The 19,097-nt window shown below is 46.4% G+C and overlaps 1 protein-coding gene across 1 annotated transcript in view; it reads right to left on the reverse strand.

Moving 5' to 3' along the window:
• Positions 1-19,097, reverse strand: part of SLC10A7 (solute carrier family 10 member 7) — a 661,109-nt gene that overhangs the window by 69,010 nt on the left and 573,002 nt on the right. The gene's annotated exons all lie outside the window — the stretch shown is intronic.

The following is a 19,097-nucleotide window of genomic DNA, read 5'->3' on the forward strand; positions in this document are numbered from 1 at the left end:
GTGTGAGGGCATTCACATCTGGCCACTCTGATCCCCACGGCATCAGAGTAGCACCTCTACTGATTCTCCTGTAGAAGCAACCCCTCTGCTGGCCCTCTCGGAGGAACAGCACCCCTAAAGTTATTTTTTTCTACAAATTCTAGGGTCACTAACAAAACGCAAAAATCGCTACAGGATTAAGAATACTAGTATCTAAATCACAACGACTGGAGCGATCTATCCATTTTCAGATGTTGGAGCCAATGTATTACAGAATTTCGCATGAGTAAATCAACGAGTATATTTCCCATAGAGGGGTTCTCAGCGACACCACAGAAAATGAAATATTACTCTGAAAGGCCACTAGGTGCAAATATACCCCGATTGATATTTTCCCATCTAAAATATGCTGCATATGGTCCTATGAGCCACTGCTACCCTTGAAAAGTCCTCATGGAAAACAAAATAAATAAATTATGGGATGTGTCAAGGGCAGAAGGTGGTGGTAAGTGCTGGCAGTAGAAGCGCCCCTTCACCCACTTTCCTTGGGTCTGGAGCGGAGAGGGGGCAGCGCAATGAGGCTGCATCCACAGGGACCAAGGGCGTAGAGATCAGCAGGTCCAGTTGCACTGGGACGAGGGAGAAGGGGCAGCCAGCCATGCACCAGCTGCAGTTCACTTAACAAATCACCACCTCAGGATTTCTTTTGCATGTGCCGTCCTGGGGCCCAGCGTGTTAATGTTCTTCTCCGAGGCCGAAGAGCCACTGTCTTGATAGGGAAACGGGCACAGGAAGAAAGGAGTGAGGAAACAGCAGAGCAGCGGCCAAGCATTCAGAGGTTGTAAACAAGGGGCTAGTAATGAGCTGATGTGATTTTTTTAATTAGGTGATTGCAGAACCAGTTATTCAATTACAAAACACTTCAAATCAGTGCCTCGGCGCTGTGCTAGCGGCCTGTGCTGCACATGCAGGATCTGGGACATATCTGTAAGCACGGCTCCAGTCACTTTAGAGCCTACACCTACCCAACAGGGAGAGAGGGCAAGGCTGGACTGTGGTCCACCGAGCAGTTACATTTAAAGGAGAGGGGTACAGTGCATGGAGCAGGAGTAAGGCTGCAGGCTCTGCTCAATCCTCACAGCGCTTGAGCTCGTTAGCACCTCTACTTCACCCTCGATGACTGGTAAAAGAGCGGGGTGACCCCATGCCAGCAATGCGGACCCAGCAGAAACTCCGAGATGGCGGTGTTGGGTATGGAGTGGAATCAGGCCGGGTGCGCTGGCTGCCATCTTGACTGAGATGTGGGATGCAGCTGGGGCCGGGTGCTGGCAGCAGAGGACCGGGTGGTGTTGGGCAGTCCTGGTAGGGTATTTGCCTGTGGGACTTAGGAATTTGCTGCCATGAACAGCAGCTGGCCTCGAGGGCATCTACAATGTGAAGAGATGAGCAGGGCCCTGTAAGACGTTGGGTCAAGCGTGGCAGCTGCCATAGTGGAGAATGAATAGGATGATCAAATGGTTACACACTTAAATCTATCTTCATGTCACCTGGGTGAGATGTGGGGGAATCTCAAGTGAGTGGGGCACCAGCTCCCTGATTATCCAAGATGACCGGTCTTGGCGAGAACTACAGGAGCTAGGTTTTTTTCATGTTTAGTTTAGTACATAAGTCTTCGGGGCAGAGATATACAGAGGGCATGCCATCTCATTCTGCTCCACTTGAAGGAATATCTTTATTTGGTGGTGTGGCCTTCAAAGCCTTCCATGTTGTTGCATATTCTAGCCTACGACACCAGAGATGGTTGGACACACCTCTCGACTTCAAAGGATGGAGAAAGGTGGAAGGGTTGGATGACTTACAGAGCTAAAGGCCCACCTTGAGCATTAGTCAGCATGGGAGGGGCTAAGAAGTTATGGACTGCAGTATTCGCAGAGGTCCTATATCCATTCATTACCACCAAAAAGAGAGTACACTATGGTTAAAATCGGGAGCTTTAATGTTAAGGGACTAAATTGCCCATAGGAATGTTGGCGGTTTTACACTTTCTAAGGTTGATAGGATGTGGAAGCTGTCCTTCACAAAAGACATACCTCCTTAAAAAGACCAAGACAGGATGCAATGGAAGTGCGGTACAATTTTTTGCCTCTTCTGAAACAAAAACGGTCAGGGCTGCAATTCTGTACAGCAAACACTTTCCAGAGTTAAATATTAAAAACACACAAAGCAGAGGGGAGCTAGAAATAGTGGACTGGAGAAAAAAACATGCACAACTGTGTCCCTGTATGCACCCAATTTTAAGAAGGGGGCCTTAAGGTAAGTATATCAGAAGTATATCAGAATCCTGACTTAACAGAGGGGGGCTGAATATTGAGTCAGATCCAGTTAAAAATAGTACTCAGGACAGAGGAAATTGGGGGCCCGGCATAATTCCTGGATTTGAGAGAGACAGAGAGGTAGGGCTGAGGTTTACTAGCAGTTTATGCACATGGGGAGGTAGATTACACTATTCATAGGTCCACAAGACCTATAACAAGACTAGATTACTTCCTCCTGTCAACTAGGCTGTACACAGATCAGAGGATATGAGAATAGGCAATACTGCCGTGTCAGGCCACGTACCAATTAGCATACATCTGTATGGCAATCGACAGGCTAACACCAATTAGGGATGGGGTTTAAATTAATCTGTTCTGCGTGACCATGGAGCCGAGTGGAGATCTCTCAGGTAATCCAGGATTTCATGACGGAGAAGGACTCCCCATGCATGCTTTGAGACGTGCTAAAAGCGGTGGTTGCGGGAAATTTAAATACATAGCCCGACAGACAAAGGAGATGAGTTAAAGCACAGGTTAGGGAGCGCTTGGGGAGCCAGCTACCGTACCTAAATGGCAAACACAAAAGATCTGGCGTGAATAAAGTATACTTAAGGGTTCTAGCAATGCGCACGTAGGTGAAAGCACTGGATTATGACGAGGCAGAATATGCTTTACTGAGTAATGAGCAGAACAGGAATCTGGTGGTGGTGGGGGTGGGAGGAGGAACTCCGCCATCTTCTATAAAACATTTTGCACCTCTCTAGCCCCGATACTAACCAAGTATACAGTACCTTTGAGGTGCCTGGAGAAATAATAGAAACAATGAAAGAAGCGTCCATAGAACTTATCCCTAAACCAGAAAAGGGTCCATTCATTCTGTGCACATTGTGGCCGACTTTCCTCCTAAATACTACCGGTTCAGGGTTTATACTTGCCCGGAAATGCAGAGAACACTAAAAGGATGTTGCATATCATTGAAAACACTTGGAGTATGCACAAGGACATTCTGTTGTTCTTGTTGGACTCCGGAGAGGCGTTCAGAGTTGATTGCTGTGGATGGAATGTGCTTTACCCTCTGTGAGCTATGGGTACAGTTTCCTGCGTTGGGAGCTGGCCAGCTATCACTCTTCGAGGACCCATATTAAAATGGCTAAAACTACTTCTGGGACATTTCACATCCCCCGCTGTTGCCTCTGCTGTTTGCACTCACACTGGAACAAATCGCAAACGCCATTGCAGTGGGAGAAGACATAAAAGGTATACAAACTGGCAATAATTAAATGTTATATTGGTCTTGGTCCGAGCCCCAACTCGCTCAATGGGACTGCCCAGTTGCAGAATTAGCAAAGTATCTCTCAGTACCAGGCTTTCAGATTTATACAGAATAGTCAGAGGCACTACTTTTACAGCCACATCCAGGTCAGACTCCCAATCAGCGAAAACTGCTCCCAATTAGTTAGATGGCTGACGTTATAACATAGCTGGGTGGGTAAGCAAGATAATTCTATGAATTAATAATGCTCAACTTCTCCCAACTGGTGAAAGAATTGAAAAATTACTTGCAGAAGTGGCATCTGCTGCGTTTCTCTTGGCCTGGTAGAATGGTCAATTAAAATGAAGATTCTACCCAAGATGCTTTACCTTTACCAGACCATTCAATTCCCCCTACCTGGTGTGATTACTGATCACTTTCCGTCCCTAATAAAAAGACTGCATTTGGATGAACAAAACCCTATGACTGGCAGCAAAATATACACAGAAGCTGATACCACAATGAGGGATAGCATTATCTCACATATCACCAGGCAGCCCTATTGAGATTGTTGGACTTGACCCTTTCTGCAGACTCATCCCCAGACTTTTTGCCTTCACTCCCTTTATTTTTACTGAATTTGTTGTTGGCTTTAAGACTATATGCACTGTACCGCTGTTAGTGTACTCTTTCCTCAAAACATGGTAGAATTAGCCTATACCCAACTGACCTATTTATTTTACTTGTAAGTCCCTAGTAAGGTGACATTTCATGTGCTGAGGGCCTGTGAATTAAATGCTACTAGTGGGCCTCCAGCACTGACTGTGCGCTCTGCTTAAGCAGTACTTTAAACATGTCTTAGGATTGCCACTGAAGCTGTGTGTGTGTGCAGTTATAAACTGTAATTTCGACCTGGCAGAGAAAACCTTTTAACAGGCGCAAAACGTTCTTTTCAATACATAGAAGTCACTCACCCCTAGGATATAGGCCCTGGACAGCCCTGAGGTTAGGGTGCAATGCAATAATAAAGTTGGAAATGTACATTTTACATGTCTTAGTAGTGAAAAACTCCTACATTTGTTTTTCACTATGGCAAGGCCTACCTCACCCATAGAATAACATTGGAATTGCCTTAATACATTTCAAGTGTAATTTCCAAATGGGGAAAAGGTAACTGTTTCATGTTTGGTGTCTCTTGAATCTTAATTTAAGATCCTAATGTATGCTGACATTGGATTAAATTACAATTCTGAAAATGCCACCTTTAGAAAGTTGGCATTTTTTTTCCTTAGCCATTTGGTGCCCGTAGCCTGTTTCTCGGTCACATGCTTGGGTGACAGTAGGGCTTTATGTATTTCTCCTAGAAACCTACACACAATGAGAACTTAGCTGTGACTGGATGGACCAACACTGGCAGGATGCGAGGGATGAGCTAGATGAACCTCACTTACACTTAAATTCGTTGTGTCCTGCTTCTACACAAAGGGCTGCATACCACCCTGTAGTTAGTCTGGAGCTGGGTCCAGGAAGGCAGGGCAACTGTGCACTTCAAAAGCATGCCTCTAGAAGCTTCTCCCCACTTCAAAGACATAACTGTGTATAAAAGAAGGACCTCGGACACAAGCTCTTCACTACACTTCTGGACCTGTGGATAATCCTGCCAGAAAGGAGGACTGTAGTGCTGTTAAAGGACTGCCACTCTGCTGGACTGCTGCTGTAAAAGAACTGCTGCCTGCTGCCCTCTTACCTGACGGAGAAGAACTGGGCCTGCAACTTCATCTTGAACCCAGGACCCCATAGTGACTCAAGGGGATAGTCTGCTAGCCTCCTGATCTGGGCCTCTGGGACATAAAAGGCTACCCAACCTGCTCTTGGACCCAGCTGCAGTGAGTTCCTGATGCCCTAGTGTGTGTCTCAGGTCTCTGACCCTTGCTGTGGCTCAAGGGCTCTTGAAATCAAGCGTTTGGCCTCTTTGCAACAGCAAACGGGCCCATTCACACCAGAATTGTGCCACAGGCACCGCAATTCAGCATGAGCTGCCATCAATCTAACTCTTTTCACAGCAAGCATTGATCGCCCGTGGAGGACTGCCAACGTGAACCACCAACCTACAGTCCACAACACCTGGCCTACTCTTTATGCCATGCCGACCACTGCCTGTGACACTCTACTTGCTCCCCGCAACCTTCTTCAACATGAACGAGACTCTTAGCATAAAACTTGAGAAGTTAAAACTTCAGCGGGACTAATCTGCTCCTGTATCCGACCCGTGTACCACCGCAGTTGGTCTAAACATTTGACTTCGACCTGGTTCAGCCCAACCATATAGCCACGGTTGATGCTTTATGCTTTCAAGTGCTTTTACAATTTATTCGTTAAACATTCATAACTCTGATTCTACTGATTAGATTTTTGTTGTTTTGGTCTCATTTTATTTATTACATTCTGCTCTGTTTCTTAAAGTGGTGTGGGATCTTTTCCTATGCTGCTTTGTTTGGAGTGTTGCACAAATACCTTACACGTTGCCTCTAAATTAAGCCTGACTGCTCTTTGCCAAGCTATCATGGGATTGAGCACAGATTAATATGGGGTTTGCTTGTGCCTTACCCTGACAAGGATTGCAGTTGCTGCTTGACCATGGCTCAGCCCCCAGCCAACCAATGACCCAATTTCTTTCAGAGCTATTTTGTGGTGTGAGGGAAGTTTGAAATCGGCAAACAATGGTGTGGGATCGGCCCACTCTGACAGATACCTTGGATGCATAAATCACATAGAAGTCTGTGGCTGTACTCCTCTCCCATTAGAAGAGCCTTGCTGGTGATACAAAATAAGGTAGCAGTTAGTAGTGGATTTACATTGCTCCGTTCTCCTGTCAGTTGTATATGCTTCAACTCAGAGTTTACGGCAGCGATGGGCAAGCATTTTTTTCCTGTGGTGGAGGGAAAATGTGTGTGCAATGGTGTGTTCTATGTTCACAAATGGGCATATCAAATCATTTTCAGAACAGTACAACCTAACAAGATCTGAAAGATTTGCTTATCTTCAGGGTGGGCGTTGGATGCATCAGCCAACGATCAAGGAAAGCGCGGCTGGATAGGTCACCACCTTTGAGGAATGGTACATGTCTTCAGTGCAAGACAAACATGCCATCTATAAGCTCTCTATAGGATTTTGCAGGGAGTTCAGATCAAGCACAAGATACCATCCACGAACAGGCGGGAAAGGCAGCTGGTAAGGTCTTTGTAAGATAGTCAATGTGGCACACTTTGCTAGAGCTTGGATATCAGCTAGGAGCTACAAATTGAGAGACCCACAGAACAAGATTCTACTTACTGGTATAGAAAACAAAAAAGATCGCAGAATGGGACAAAACAAGGGCACTAGAGGAGAACTTGCAGGTCAACTGGCTCACTGTCTTACTTGCTGTGGCACTGTCCAAAATTGAGGAGTTATTGGGCAGAGGTCATTAAAACACTTGAGAAAGCATATAAAGTCCTTATTCTCCGAGGCCCAGGAGTCCTCTTGCTAGGCCTTCCATCTCCAGGAATGAAGCTGCATAAATTAATAGGGAGCAAACAGCTGGCAATGGAACTGATAGTAGCAACCCACCCTATACAAGTAGCCTGGGATAAACCTACACCTCTGGCCTTGTTAGCATTGAACAACAGAATGCCGGCTACCCTGGCCATGGAAAAAAGATAATCCTATGAAAGGATACATCTATCCTATCAGGTGAATATAGGGAACTAAGTCCAAATCAATATCTCTGAGCCTTATACATCATATCAGAAAACCGTACTCAAGTATTTCCATGAGGCGTAGCATAGGTCCCTACCATAGGCAACTGTACACTATTTGATGCTGCAGTGGCTCCTTACCTGTAGGTGACTGTGTGCAGACTAGATCCTGGGGATTTTTACACTTGGACAAGCTTATGGAAAGATAACTGTGAAAGAGCGGTTGTTGTGGACGGGTGGGTGGGAGTGGAACAGGGTTGAGGGGAGTTTTGTGTGCCTGCAGTAAATTTCACGACGCCTCGCCAGTCAGGGGATGTAGGAAAAACCACAATAAAATATTTGAAAATAAATATAAAGGAGAGAAGTAGGAAAAGCGAGAAAATGGACCATCAGGATAAGAAGGAGAGAACATAAAGGAAGAGCACAGAATGGTAAAGAATAAACAACACAGGAGACAGTAAAGACAGAATGAAAAGAAAGAAGAGATGACAAAGGAACTCAGAAAACATATGAAGGATACGAATGACGGCAAGTGGGAATGAGAGCAAGGCTATATTGAGAATAAAGACTGGGAGAAAGAGAGAGACAGAAAAAAAAAAAAAAAGAGTTCAGTGTAAAGGTGAATAAAGGTGTACAGCTGGTTTCTTTTCCAAACAGTTGCTACACATTTTCAAAATCAAAATGCTGCATTTTATATTTCAAGATGAAAACGTCTATCAACTAGAAGATCTGATTGTAATGTATCAGAACAGAATCCATCAGATCGAGAATAGCAACTTATAAGTCTGCATAAGCTCGTCCCATGTTCTTGCACAGGGAGAAAGATAAAAAGGTGCAGCAAGCTGTGGATGCATTTTCATGGCGACCCCCTTTTTTAAGTTAAGCGCGCAAGCGCTTTGACCTGTTGTAAGTATTGTGCTTTTAACCACGCCCACTGCACACCCATCACTTCCACTCATTCGTGTGCTTGCCTTTTAAAAAATCCTTTTTTATCATTGGTAAATGCTTTACGTTTGTCCCTCCTTGGGGAGGTTTTCTTACCGCCTTGCCGAATGACCCTGTTACATGGATAATTGCACGATTGTAGATATGTTTGACTGTGAGCAAACTTTTTTCCTTTTGTGTCTCTCCTTCGAGCTCATGCTCATGGCGGCCATGGCGCTTTGAATCAGCTCGCGCTTATGCCAACTAATGTTTTACTTTTCATTTTCAATTTATGTGGCTAGGAAAGTCCAGTTAGTAATTTACAAAGCCAATAGCTGTAACTGCAGCAAATGCGAGACCCACTGCATTGCAAATGCACATTTTACTTAATCTAATACTCTAAATCAGACTTTATTTTCTACAGCTTTAAGGGAGGGCTAGAGCTGCTTTGGTCACTATGATTCTTGCGCAAGTTACTGCTCATGGTGGCCTCCACCAAGAGCAAAGCCCCAAAGCAACCCCCTCACCCCCCCATCCCCCCTCTACCCGCCTTGAACCCTGACCCCAGTGCATCTGCCTGATGCTTTCACTTTCAGGAGTTTTGAAGTGCTCCAAGTCTCTGGATCCTTTGCGTAGGTCTGCGAAACGATCTCCGTCTTCTCCCAACTCAAATTATATTTTAATCTTGTCTGTCAAGTAGCAGTAAATGTAAAGCAGGGACCTGCTACAGCAAGTCACCAGCACAGCTGTCATGCTGCCCTCTGTGTCTTCTGAAAGCTCCAGTGTGAGCCGAGGTCAATTAAAACACGAGTAAAGAGGATTTACTAAGTGAAGCGCTTCATGACAGAAATGTGCGATGAGTCGGGGATGTGCCGGCTCCCAGTGGTGGCGTAGGAAGGGCCAGAGCCTCCAAGAAGAGCTGAGCTAATACAACCCCAGGAGTCCCCATCAGAGAGGGAGAACAGCCACGATATGGCTGAGGGCTTCATGGGGGCACCGTGAGCTTCTTTAACCAAAGGACTTTTCCATGTACAAAAAACAATCCGGCAAAACTTTCAGAAAGAGATGCATGTATGTAGCCTGTTGCCACGTTCAAAGGATGCAACGAGGTAAAAGGGGGGGGGGGGGGGGTTAAGACAAGGGAGGCTCGTGGAAGTGAGTAGAAGGAGGAAAGAATGACAGGGAAAGGGGTAGCAAGGAGAGGAAAACGTGGAAGTGAAATGAATTAAGGACGAGAGAAATAAAGGAAATAACGAGCAAAAATATACACTGGGGGGGGGGAAGGGGCAGAAATATAGTAGCAGGAGGGAACTTGAGGTAGGAGATGCAGAGCCACAAATTTAGTGTAGGCGTAGAAAAGGCGAGAAGAGAGACCACGGATGTTACAGTCACTAGTCTCGCGAGGCACTCAAAGTTCCTCAGCACAGGGCACACGCTTGTCACGACTCTTGTTCACCAATGAATCTGTGCACCTGTTGATCCGCACCACTCTTTCCCTTGAATCTATGTTCGCTCTCACTCTGTTTCTGCTCTCAGCTTCTGCACAGTCTTGTGCTTATCGTTATAGTGTTCATGCCAGGCTACACAAACGAACATTAACAAATGCTATCTGGGGTCTATAGTACTGGCTTATGCTTCAGTGCAAGCCTCTCTTGCCCAGTGGAACCGATGCACACCAAGAATTCACTCGCTCATGAACTCAAAGTGCGTGATGTAGTTCTGCAGACTAAATGCACCAGTTTAAGTGCAGCAATCCAGTGTCAGAGTTGTTGTACTAGCAGCTTAGTGCAGTCATGCAGTAGTCGCAGTGTCAGTGCAACGTTGCAGTTACAGTGGTATACAGCCCTGTGATTGTAATGATGTGCTGCTGTAGGGTTGAGTAGTAGGTATAGTACTGTCGTTTTGCAGTTCTAGTTTTGTAGTGCTGAGAGTGCTTTAAAGGTGTTATAGTGTTGAAGTAGCACTTTTCTAATGGTACAGGTCCAGTTTGGAGGTTTTCATCCATCTGTAGTTTTAGCATTCTTGCAGTGCTGTATTTGTAACAGGTGCGGCTGCATTTGCATTTTTGTAGTTGTGGCTGTGACGTTTTAGTGTTGCAATTGGTTTGTACTGTTTGTAGCTGTAAGGACGCAGTTACAAAGCTGAGGATGCAGCGTTGGTGCAGTATTTGTAATGTTGGTGTAGTGGTGTTGAACTTGCAAGAGCAGTGTTGCATTTTAGTGTTTTTACGGTTGCAGTGGAGCTGCAGATAGGAGCAATGCACCCCTACCCTCTCTACCTCTATATCCGATGCTCACAGACACACATCAGTGACGGTTCTCAACCAATGGTTTAAGTGATTGTGAAGCTTGAGCAGGAAAACGATTGTAATTAGAGGGCTGTAAAGGCACAGAAACAGAATTTGTCTGACTGGGATATTGTCTGAAAAATGTAATGTAGCAAAGAGAGCTGGCCCATGCCTCATCAGGAGACAGTCATCATGATTTCCGCACAGTCGCAGCTCATGGGACTGCACTCGCCGAGTCGACAAATTCAATCGCATAGCTTGCTGTCATTCCAAACACAGGTACAGAGAGACAAGGAAATGAAAAAAACAGACGTGAAAACACAAATGCCCTGTTTTTTTTTTTTTTTTTTTTTAAAGAGCACTATATTAATGCACAATCACTTCTGTCAGAAGAAGAAACAGGGCCACACAGAAAGTAAAGATATATGCCTATGAATTCAGCACCTGGGCAAAGGGAAGAACAGGAGCCAGTCTTGGAAATCAACTTTCTTGCATACCAAGCATTCAGTTAAGGCTTTGATAGAATACATCAAGAGATACTGAACAATATTGCCACACAGATTGTGCCATTATCCACTCTGAACCTCCTCCTACTCCGTGCCAGCTACGCTGCTCTATGTTGTGTCACATCTTCATCTAGTGTTTCCCATCCACTTATTCGGTAGTAAGTTTTATACTATGCTAAGGCACCAATTCAGAGTTGGGCGGAATGAAGAACAGGTTACTTACCTTTGGTAACGCCTTATCAGGTACAGACTATCTAGCCACAGATTCCTTACCTTAGAATTATCCCCAGGCGTCAGACTTGATCTGGATATTTTTTGTGAGCAGTATACCTGCTCACCGGAAGGAGGCGTCTGGCTTCGCATGGCATCGCCCACGCTGCAAGTGATATTCGCAGTGCCTGTACAGGAGCTACTTGAGCATGCTGACATCAGTTTCTTTTCGCGACTTTCCATGCCAGGAGCAGGGAGGAATGAAGAACAATGACCACTGTGTGGAAAACTAGGGCCCTGAAAAGGCAACAGACTTGACTGTAGAAATCTGTGGTGCAAAGTGGGGAGGATGGGTGGGTCGGTAAGGAATCTGTGGCTAGATAAGTCCCTACCAGATAGGGTGTTACTGAAGGTTTATTAACTTGTTCATCTGATAGAGACTTCTAGCTGCAGATTCCTTACCTCAGAATAGATACCAAAGCAATACCGCCCCAGAGGTGGGACTGCGAAGGTTTCACACTAAAAAGTTCTGCAAGACCTAAAGGGCAAAGTGCCCATTCCGACGGACCTGACTACCAACGCAGCAGTGCTTGGTGAAGCCCACATTGCCATCTGGCAGATGTCCAGGACCAGAACTCGGTGTGCTAATGCAGCAGTTTCAACCTTGGCTCTGGTGGAATGGTCATGCAAAGCCAGGAAGCTGCTTCTTGGCCAGTGAGTAGTAGATTTTAATGCAGAGTACGATCCATCATGAGATGGTCCGTTTCTGCACAGCCTTCCTTTTCTTGGCACCGACATAACCCACTAAGAGTTGGTTGTCCACCTGAAACTCTTTCATGTGGTCAAGGCAAAACAACAACGTTCTTTTCAAGTCCAGTTGATGGAGTCGCTCCTCTTCCTTAGAGTGGTGCGACTGATCATAAAAGATAGGCACAGTAATGGACTGGCCTACATGAAAGTGAGTATCAACTTTTGGAGAAAAGGAATCTCTAGTGCGAAGAACAAACTTGTCTGGGAAGATTGAGTGGTACGGAGGCTAGATGACAAAGCCTGGGGCTCACTGACCCTCGGGGTAGATATCACCACTAGGAAGGCTGTCTTTGTGGTAAGGAGCCTAAGAGGACAGTTGTGTAGCGGCTCAAAGGGAGCACACATCAGAAAAGTGAATCTAAGATTGAGGTCCCACTGACGCATGATGAGGGGTAAAGGTGGATACAGATGTTGACGACCTTTCAAAAACCTATATACCTCAGGGGATTTGAACAGGAATGGCTGATCTGGCAACGGTGGAAAGGCTGAGATGGCAGAGAGATAGTCCTTTTAGGTGCTCAAAGCGGAGCTCTGCTGGGCAACAGAAAGAATTAATAGAAGGACCTGAAAAAGGGAAGCAACCTGTCTTTCTGCACATCATGCCACTAACTTGTCCCAGCAGCAGACGTATACAGTGTTGATGGACGGACCCCTGGCTGCCAAGATAACATTGGAAACTTTGGGTGGGATGTCAAAAGCTGTTAACTGTTGCCGCTCAATTTACACGGATGAAGGCAGATCATTGACAGGTTTGGGTGGAGAACACTCCCCTGCTGATGTGACAGAAGATCCTCCCAAAGAGGCAACCTGATTGGCGGACTAATGGCCATGCTCAACAGCTGGGGATTCCCAAAATGTCTAATCCCAATCTTCAGACACAAGGATGACTTGGGTCCAGTCGTTTCTGATCTTTCTTGAGAATTTTGAGCAGGAGTGGTAGGGGTAGAAAAGTGCGCAGTAGGCCTGAGCTCCACTCAAGATAAAAAGCATCTTTCGCCCTGGAAACTTCAGCACACAGAAGTGTTGACATTGCGCATTCTTAGCGGTAGCGAACAGGTGTAACCAAGGTTCTTCCCACTGCTGAAAAAGACCTTGCACCACCTTCATTCATTCACGTCATTCGTGGCCCACTAGGCATTTTCGGCTGAGTTCGTCCACCCCAGTGTTCAGAGTACCTGCCAGGTGTCGAACCACCCAGGATATGCCCTGACATTCCAGTCAAGCCCAGAGGCACAGGGCCTCTTGACAAAAGGTCCAATACCCACTCTATCCTTTTTGTTGTAGTACCACATGGCGTTGGTGTTGTCCGTGAACAACTGCACTAGCCTTCCCTTGATGGAGGGTAGGAAAAGCCTTCAATGCTAGCCAGATTGCGGGGAACTCCAGCAGGCTGATGTTGAGCCTGGATTCTGCTGGAGAACAGGGAACTCTGATCTCCATCTCTCCCAGGCGGCCACCTTATCCCAGAAGTGATGCAACTGTCATTACTGTCTTGGCAAGAGAGGGGGTCTGCTGCAGACCCAAACACAGTTGGTTAACCACCACAGCAGATCTTTTGAAGTTTCCTCGAGTATCTGGACCATGTCGGAGAAATTCCCCTGATGCTGTTCTCACTGGAACTTCAGGTGAGACTGCTGAGCTCTAATATGCCGGCGGGCATTTTTCGCAAACAGTATGCAGGAGGTCATGAGTCCCAGAAGCCTCAGAGTCAGTCTCTCCGAAACCCAGGACAGAGGCTGAAACACAGTATCATACCCTTAATATCCTGGATTCGCTGTTCGGGAGGATAAGCCTGGAACTGCATTGTGACCAGAATAGTTCCAATGAAAGACAGAGTCTGAGAGGGAGTCAGGTGTGACTTTGGTATGTTAGGAGTGAAAGGGCTCGAGGCACTCTGTGAACCACAAGTGACACCAGTGGGCAGGCAAGACAGGAATGTGGAAATATGCGTCCTGCGAGTCGAACACTACCAACCAGTCTCCTGGGTCGGGGTCAGACAGAACACAGGTCTAGGACAGGACAAAGGCCTCTGTCATTTCTGGGCACCAGAAACTAACAGGAATAACACCCTGGAAATTCTGGCATCTGCACTCTCTCTCTCTACGACTCTCTTGGACAAGACAGCCACAACTGGTGGGGTCGGGGGAGATGGTGCTCCATCAGCCTGTTGCATGAGGATGGCATGTGTGGAGGGGTAGGCGGGGAGGGATTAGCCCCTTCAGACAATCTGGAGAACCCAGCAGTCTGAGGGTATCAACCACCAGTGGTGCAGGTGATGGCATATCCTGCCTACCACTGGTTGCCCATGATGGTTGGAGGGCAAACTAAAGAGGTTTGAAGGCTGCAGATGCCAGGGGAGCGGGAGGGGAGTTGACTGGCCAGACCCCTGGCTGATTGACCCATGGTGCTAGGGGTACCACATCCTCTGCCACACAGAGGCTGGGGAGCTTGTGTGCCATGGTGGCTGGGTGGGAAAAAACGCAGCTGGAAGTCCCTTCCGTTGCCACAAAAGGAGCAAAAGGTGGACTGGGGTTGGCAAGTAGGGTCATGGAAAAGCCCAAGGATCTGGCCGCAGCTCTGCTATGCTATGCTATGCTAAAAGTGCTCCAGCGTCAAGTCTGCCTTGTCTCTGAAGAGGCGGAAGCCATCAAAAGGCATGACCATTAGCAAAGATTGGACATCCCCTGAAAAGCCAGCCATCATCAGCCAGGCGTGGTTGCCTAAGGGCCAGCAATGAAAACACCGCTCGGCCTAGCAAGTTAGTCATGTCCAGTTCACATCTGAATGTGAACTTGGCTGCATCTCTCCTGTGCCATACCGTGGGCATGACCTGTGCAACTAAATCCCACAGTGCATGGGAGTAACTACCCAAAAGGCACGCAGGGTTCACGGACCACAGTGCAAGGCTGGTGGAAGAAAATATTTTCTGGCCCAAGGTGTCCAGCCTCCTGGATTCCCAATCCTATGGGTTGGTGGGAACACATTAGGATTCACACAGGAAATGGAGGCTTAGACTACTAAGCTCTCTGGAATAGGGTGTTGCATGAGGAAACTGGGGTCCCCTAGGGTGGGGTATGGCAGCAGACAATTATCCTGTTCATAGGAGCCCCTGTGCAGGGTTTGGACCAGGTCCCAAGCAGGGCGGCCGTAAGGGCTTCATTACATGGGAGAAGCAGGTCTGAGGGGATCACTCTCGGCTTAAGCACCTCTCTCAAGACATTAGCCTTCACTGCCACTGAGGGCGGGCTAAAGGCCAGCACCTTGGCTGCCCTTCTCCCCAGCATAGCAAAAGGGGCTCCTACCTTCATAGCCACAGTAGGAGGAGAGTTCATGCCAGTATCTGGGTAGGTGTCTAGTCCACTGAAGTGTGCCAATCCCTCACACCAGTCCATGTTGAGGTCTCAGGACTGGTATTCTTCAGGTTCTGGTGCCCCCGCCCCCAATCTTCCCCTAATCCTAGCCCATAGGAATAGGGCTCAGGCTCTGGTCTAGCAGGCAAGGCTCTATTCGGAGTCTGGCGATGTCTCGTGTTTGAGTCAAGTATGAGAATAGTGATGGTGGTTGAGTTCAAGGCACCACAGCCATACAAGATGCAGGTCCATCTGCAAATAAATCTAAGGGAAGGAATCTGCAGCTAAAAGTCGCTATTAGATATTACTACATGAATTTTGCTCCACCTGAATCCTAGTTGGTAGGTTTTTTCACACACGTTTTTTCCTGGGTTTGGGAGAACCAGATCTGATGTTTCTGGCGGGTAATTCTGGTCAGGGGGAAAAAATGGCATGAAGCTTTCAAAGCAGCAGCAGCCAAACGTCATTCTCCACTTTTAGGACTCACCTAAGACAGCACATGCACAGTCTCTTGCAAGACCTTTTGTTACCTTACAGTGGGCTTAGAGGTTGCCATTTACTTATCAATGGTTTGTTTTATTGTCACTCTCATTTGCTGGCTTCTTCCCGTCAGCTTTTGCAGGCTTCTTCCTCTTAGTGTGTCTATCTCTCCCCTGGAGCATGGATGCATTAATGTGTCCTTCCACTGCTCGCTTTTACAAGTGCTACTTTGTTTCCTTTTGTTTAATCACTGTATGAGAGTCTGTGTTTTTCACCTTTCTCCCCTGTGCACTGCTTCTCCCTACCTGCTGTGACCCAGACCCTCTGGCCCACCCTCCTTCCAATGTTCGTGTGCTTTCCCCAGGGCCTCCCACCCATTATCCGCGTGTTTATCTGTTTGTTTTTCCCAGCCAGTCTTGCCCACCCTCTGCTGTCCCTATGCTTGCACCAACCCCTCTCACACACCCACGCTTCATTGTCAATGTGGTTGCCCCACCCCTCCCAGCTGTCTGTCTGCTTGCTCACAAGCCTCTCCCTCCCACCTCAGCTGTCTGTGTGCATGCCCTCAGCCCTTTCACTCCAACCCTCCATTGTCCGTGTGGGTGATTCACCCCTCCTGCACATTCTTTGTCAGAGTGGTTGCCTCCAGTGCCTCCCTCCCATCCTCTGTTTTCTTGAGCACCCCCATCTCCTCTCACCTGCCCTCCCACCCACATGCTTCTTTCCCACCATTCTGCGAGGTTGCCTCAGGGAAGTACACGTCTAAAAATAAAAAATAAAAAATGCTGGGATGTAGCAGAGCTAATGTGCTTTTAAAAAGAAAATGCATTACCACTTGTCCCATGATAGCGCTTTTTAAAAATGTGTTTTGACCATGCTGCACAGCATGACTAGAGAACACTTACAAAACCAATGGTTGTCAGAGGTAGGACCTATTGACTTTGCCAATGCTTGTTTTTTCAGACAGTGGGATTATTGTTGTATGTTGCCAGAAATGATCTTCCCTTCCCACCCCCACACTCACCTCTCACCCCACCCAGGGGGGCATACATTTACCACCTGCTTGAACAGGTGGTAAACGCATGTCTTAAAAACCATGGAATTCCATGAGGTTTTATGACAGGAAACAATAGACACACACAGTCATTCCCCATACCAGGAGGTTTAACTCATAATTGGATGGCACTGGGGCAGATTAACAGCATGTCAAAGGTAAATTTGCATACAAATGTATTGTTCCGACCAGAACCGTCCAATATGTAGTCATTGTCTAAGTTTCTCTTTTCTGTTACTTTGGATGCTTGATGAAGTTGAGAAGTAAAACATTATGGTAGGGAACGGCTGGGTGTTCGCTGTTGCTGAATGTTGTTGTCTGCAAGGCATGTTCTTTGATGAATTCAGGTAAAGGAAAGTCTGAATAGTTTGGTTTTCTAATGTTTCCTGAATGCATATGTTTGACCTCAGAACTCAAATTCGGGCTAATGATTTTCGAGAGCCTACGTCCTTGTCTGGTCAGAGATCTTTCATATTTCATCTCTTTAATGATCGGATGAACTGAACATTGACTGAAGAGCTCACTTTGGATCGTAGTGTGGTGCGTTTCCTGTAGGCATGCATGACTTTTGTCTCAGTATGTTTTGTGTACCACGCAAATTTGTTTGCCCTAGTGAAGTTCTTTAAGATGGATCTGGTGCTGCCGCATTTGAGAATGTTAAGACAAAGTCGTCTGCCTGGTTCTGACGTTTCTGGAGTCTGGCAATGTAATTTTTTGGGACCTGCTATAAATGGTACTACAATAACGAAGGCATGCCAAAACAAAGTTTGTGGTAAACGTGATTGTGTGGACATGTGGAAGGAGTTTATAAAGGAAAAAGAGCTGCATTGTTTCATCTTTCATTACCTAGATGACCTGTGGAATAAAACACATTGGCAGCTAAAAGAATCCCCAGATTTCTTAATTTTTGTGGAGGGTGGAGCTCAACCATCATCCACTCTCTTTCCTCCACCCACTCTTTCTTCTTCGGAGTCTATGTTTCATCACATACACACACTTATTTCCATTGTGCGCCCTCGCCAAACCTCATAGCTTTCACTTTTCAAGAGCAGTAATTTAGATCTGGCCTAACTCAAACTTTCCAATAATTGGACAGGATGCCTGTTGTGTATGGTCACACCAAAAAACTAGTCGCTTCTACTAAAAATAAGCAAACCGGGACATCCATCAGCAGATGGTAGATCTAGTGCTCCAGACTGCACACCGTGCATTTGTAGTGGGGTCTTGTGCCCCATCACATTGACGGAGCTCCCACCTTTCTGGTTGCTTTACAGAACATCTGCTTGGCTATGGCCAATGCTACATTTCCAGCAGTAAGCCTTCCACCCCAGCAGCATCCCAGTACCCTCACCGCAGCCATATCAGTGGCAGATGTTTCCACAGATCTCACATTCCACATTGTATTCAGGGATGTAGTTAGTCAGTGTGATTCAGGGGTATGGACCTCAAATTTCCCAACTAAAGAAGCATCAGGCCACAGAATCAATATGTGAGGTGACCAAGGTCTAGGATGGATTGTTTCCAGAAGGAGCGGAGTCAGCACTGATTTACATTAGGTGGACCACTTTTACAACAGTGATGGAGCACCATGTCCATCAAACTTAAGTCAGCCTAACCAATTTTGAGTCAGGTGGGTGCAAATTTTACACAAATGGAGTAAAATGTACTCTGTCAGCGTAAAATTTCCTTCAACTGTCTGACCGAGAAGGTGTCATCGGAAGTAAGTAATGCGACCATCCGCCCAAACTAGAGTGGATAGTCAGATGGCTATTTAAAAAAAAAAAAAATGTGCAGTGTGTCACCGCCAGGTATATATATACTGGCAGTGAAGAACAGTAAAAAAAAAAAATAATAATAATTACTCCAACATCATATGTGGGGTGGGGTGGGGCAGGCAGGGAGAGCTGGTGCGGGACTCCTGCTTTGGGGCTTCGTTTTTGAAAAATATAAAACTTTGGTAAAGTTTGAAATGCAGTTGTCATGCTTGAGGGAGCTGTCTGTTAAAGTTCTCCTACACATCTTCACAAAGAAGGATCACGAACAGAGGTAGCCATAAGGTACAATCAAGAGAAAAAAAGAAAAGCAGCGCTAGAAACATTTTCCCTAAAAGGGCAACAGTAAACAGACTAACTTGCAGCGCGATCAGTGACAGAAAAATGAGGTACAAATGAGGTGGCCAGAAGGTGTTGCTCT

The sequence above is a fragment of the Pleurodeles waltl genome, chromosome 1_2 (assembly GCF_031143425.1).
Source record: "Pleurodeles waltl isolate 20211129_DDA chromosome 1_2, aPleWal1.hap1.20221129, whole genome shotgun sequence".
Classification (NCBI taxonomy): domain Eukaryota; kingdom Metazoa; phylum Chordata; class Amphibia; order Caudata; family Salamandridae; genus Pleurodeles; species Pleurodeles waltl.